This window comes from Urocitellus parryii, chromosome 3, assembly GCF_045843805.1.
Source record: "Urocitellus parryii isolate mUroPar1 chromosome 3, mUroPar1.hap1, whole genome shotgun sequence".
Taxonomy (NCBI): domain Eukaryota; kingdom Metazoa; phylum Chordata; class Mammalia; order Rodentia; family Sciuridae; genus Urocitellus; species Urocitellus parryii.
In genome coordinates, this window is record NC_135533.1 from 129,765,023 (window position 1) to 129,769,608 (window position 4,586).

At 43.2% G+C, this 4,586-nt stretch overlaps 1 pseudogene; it reads left to right on the plus strand.

Moving 5' to 3' along the window:
* Positions 1–383: 383 nt before the first annotated feature.
* Positions 384–3,897, plus strand: LOC113177373 (transmembrane protein 132B pseudogene; annotated as a pseudogene).
* Positions 3,898–4,586: the final 689 nt, after the last annotated feature.

Genomic DNA, 4,586 nt, shown 5'->3' on the forward strand with positions numbered 1-4,586 from the left:
CTGGTGTCTGCTGCCCCTTCTTGGAGGACCAGGAAGCCCCACATAGAGGTCTCTTTTGCCCTCCTGTCCACAGCCAGCATTTGCCTCACTTCTCTGGGGAGCTGTGATGGTCACCGAGAGGTATCCAGTGAGACGTTGAGTGGAGGCTAATATCTGCAGCAGGAGGAAACACCAAGACAACGCTGTGTCCTGGGTTTTACTGGAGCCTCTCAACTTAGGAGGGTCCTGATTTTGAGAAGGAGCCATATTACCTGATGTGTAGCCACCGGATGAGAAGACATTAGAGGCACTCAGCTGCCCATGGAATGTGGATTGTGGCATCCAGTCACATTCCCAAAGCTCCTTGGACTCAAGGGAAATGAGTGCCCTTCAGGAATGTCATGATGGCTCAGGTGGCTGAAGGTGCGGACTGAAAGATTGGGGAGTAGAAGCGTCTCCCGAGGCCATTTGGTGTATGGATAGCACAGGCAGGAGCCCTAACCTCTCCCAGCATGTCATTGTCTGTGAGATGAAAACAGTGATCTGCAGTTTTCTATCTCACAAGATGATGCTGAGAAAAAATAAATGAACATCATCAGTGTGACCTCTTTTAGTAGAAAAAGCTAAGCTGAAAAATGAATGAAAGCTGTTTTCCTATGAATATAAGCCTCCACTTTCTGTATTACTAATTGAAGACAAGGAAACCGTGAGGATTTTATTTTCTAAACTTGGAATTGAATTCTTTAACTGTATTGGACATGGGCAGTGGTTAAGAACATGAAAAAAAAAAAAGATTTCTTGCTGAAAATATGAAATTACCAGATCTTGTATCTTTCCTCATGCACCTGTGGTAAGTATTTTCTAGCTAATACTGATGGAATGATATTTTGGAAATTGAGCAACAGATATTCTCAATAAAACTATAAATTCTCACTGTAAAGTGTTAGTCTACAATTGAGTAGTTTTCTAATGTCTGTTTAATACGTGCAGCTTTAATGCAATATGTCCTCTAGAACTAAATTGCAAATAGAAGGTAAATTGGACGAATTGATAGTTTTGGGCCATAAAATCCCCTTTCCTGCTGTGCTTTCCTAGGGCCCTCAGATCTGTCATAGGGACTGTCCACCTCTGTGCATGAACATGGAGGCCATACTTGGAGAGTTATGGGGTGGAGGGAATGATGGAACCATCTTCTCAACAGCTTTCCTATCTTTGCATGGCTCTCTGAGCACAGATTCATTTTTTAATGTCATGATTATTTACTCTGAATATCCAGCACCAAGATCTGCATCATTTTTGAAATAATCTTTACTGATAAATCAACCAAAATCTCTTTTAAAGCATACACGCAGTTACTACTCTTTAAAATCAATTTATTCTTTGAGTCAAAGAAAAAAAATGCTGTAAGTTGTTCTTTTTAGGAATGCTTTAATTGGAAGGTGAAATCAAGCAATTATTGAAAGTTTTAAAAATCATTTCAGCAAATGTTTTCTTTTGAAAGTGAATTAGGAAATATTTTGGTGTAAACATTAATTACAGTGTTTTAAGTGATTGTGATAAAATTGCAATTAAAAATAAAACATGATTATAATTTAGAGGTTCATTTTTTTTACACCTATTTCACCTTTGTCGCTTTTTACTTGGTGGCACCTTAATGAGCAGAGACAAGAGTTCTTGGTGTCACTTTAGAATATCCTCCATCTGTCTAGCTCCATCTTCTCAGAAAAGGCAGTGAATTTCCAGTGTGGCTGGTCCACAGCAAATGCCAGGCATGGACTGCTTCTCCCTTCTCACTCTCTTCTCTAGTCTCCACCAGAGATAAGAGAATAGTTCCCTGGGAGGTTCTTCAAGTTCCTAAAGAGATGAGATTCCCAGAGACCTCTAAGACCCTGGCTAACGGAGAGAGCTTGTCCCTCTCAGTCTTCATGTCCCAAAGGTAATCAGCAGAAGGCATGTGCAGCTGAGATGGCACCCCGACATGTCTCCCTGCCTCTTCCCCAGTCTGCCCCCAATGCATAGGGAATACTTCTTCTCAGACGCTCTTTAAATGTCCATCACAGGTCCCTGTGCCATTTGCTCGACAGCAAGTTCATCTGTGCAATTGACTGTCTACCATAGACCATGACAGAGAATTGTATTTTTCCGTTTTTATGAAAGCAGGCAGCTTTTGACACTTAGAAATTCCATTTCAGCTACTGTAAGTAGGCACCAAATTGCTGTCTACTTACTGTAATTATGGACAATTCTAAAACTTTCACACATTTTCAGAGTTTTAGTGAATCACTTTAAGAAGATATCAGGGGCATTGTGTCTCTCTAGTGCGATGGGATTATAATGCATTTTCCCCCAAGTAACTTCAGCCAGCACTGTGTGGCTTTATCTGCCTTGAATTCCTAACGTATCATAGTTCAAATGATGTTTTGGGTGATGGCTGATTAGTTGCCCTTGGAAATGACTTGGATGTATGGCCTAATTTTTCAAAAAGCTTTAAGAAGGGTCAGTTGTAGGACATGAAATAAACTAATGTGTACTTTCCTGCCCTTTTTAAACTGTATTGTTTGTTCATCATGTTACATGTCATTATTAATGACAGTCCAGTGTATCTCAAGTATGGATTAAGGTTACAAGCACTGGGGCTTATTTTTTCTAATTATATACACTTAAAGAATGTTTTGGAATTTACATTTCTGTGATAAAAATTTGCAAATGTGAAGAAGAGTTATCACAACAAATATTTTGATTTTTTTTCTTGGAATTTTGTTCAATTCAGTGAGTAACACTTAGACATTTATGATCCTAAGGATTTTTCCATAACTGGCTCATCAATTGGATGAAATGATGGTGTCTGTCCAGCCAAACCTGCAGTCCCAGTGGCTGGATATGGTTGCAGAGGGTGAAGAACAAGGGCCCATGATCAAGTTGAAGATGATGATCAGTGAGCCTTGCCAGAAGACCAAGAGGAAGAGTGTTCTTGCTGTGGGTAAAGGAAGCGTCAAGGTCACTTTTGCACTAGGCATTGAGGAGGCAGCAATGAAGGAGGCAGCGTGAACTGGGAATACAAAGATCACCTGAGAAACTCCATAGAGCGGGAAGGGAGCCAGGAGCCAGTGGTCCAGAAGTGGCTCCAGCGTGGGGTCCCGCTGGCCCAGAGGACAGGACCAACAGGAGCACAGCCCTGCTGCTGCCTGGGGAGGGGAAGGACAAGAAGCTGCTCAAGAATGGTGGTGCAGATGCCTTCACCAGCTTCCCCACCCAAGGGAAGTTTCCAGAATCCAGTAATCCTAGTGACCTTACAGTGGCCTCCAGGGGCTTGACAGACTTGGAGATCGGCATGTATGCCCTGCTCTGCATCTTCTGCCTGGCCATCCTGGTCTTCCTGATCAACAGCGTGGCGTTTGCTTGGAAGTACAGACATAAAAGGCTTGCAGTGAGCGAGCAGGGCAACATCCCCCACTCCCACGACTGGGTCTGGCTTGGAAATGAGGTGGAGCTTTTGGAGAACCCAGTGGACATCACGCTCCCCTCAGAGAAGTGCACGACCATGATAGACAGGGGGCTGCAGTTCGAGGAGAGGAACTTCCTGCTAAACGGAGGTTCCCAGAAGCCCTTCCACAGTCAGCTGCTCAGACCTTCTGACTACGTCTATGAGAAAGAGATGAAAAACGAACCTGTAAACTCTTCTGGCCCAAAGAGGAAGAGGGTCAAGTTTACTTCCTACACCACCATCCTCCCTGAGGATGGGGGCCCGTACACCAACTCCATCCTGTTTGACAGTGATGACAGCATCAAGTGGTCTGCCAGGTCATGGGGCTTGGGGACTCACAGGACTTAAAATGCTGTGTTACATTTGAATTCACTAATGCACCTTCTGTTTTTCAAACAGCTGGAGCCGTGAGCTTGTTCAGCAACAGAGGGTGATTTAATAAGGATTTATTTGTTGAAGCCTGGTGTGAGGGGGCAGGGGGCAGGGTCCTCTTCTAAGCACATGGAAGTGGCCTGAAGAGTTAGTGCAGCTTGTGTGTAAGCCAGGATGAGCACCTGGCATGGCCCCTGTAGTACTGCTGCAGAACTGGGTCAGCAGTTGCGCACCACCTGGTACTCGCTCATTATCAGTGCAATGAGTTCTCCACCAAGGACTTTATCCACCAGCTCAGGATAAACGATGTTTAGAACTGGGAGGAGTTTGATGGTTAATTTTCCTATTCTTTGACATCAGTCAGGTGCATGGACAAGTCTTACTCTATTGTTTTGTTTTGGGGGAGGCTTGTTTATTGTTTTGTTTTTGACTTCTGGGAGGCTTTTTGAAACATACATGGTTTCTCTCATTTAACTGATATTTGCTTGGATGAGACGGGAGTTGGGCTTCCTGGAACCAGCCTTGCCACATCCAGATTGAATTCCCAGGGCCCTTCTCTGCTTCACACTACTGTTTATGGATACAAAGTAACTGAATCCTCATTTTCTGTAGCCCTTGTTTTCTCATTGACACATCTTAAATCAGCATTGCATGGCAGATTTTTTAAAAAATATTAACATTCAGTGAAAAAGATTCACATGAATTTTGCAAAATATGGGGATTATCTGTGAACCCCAAAAAAATTTTGTTT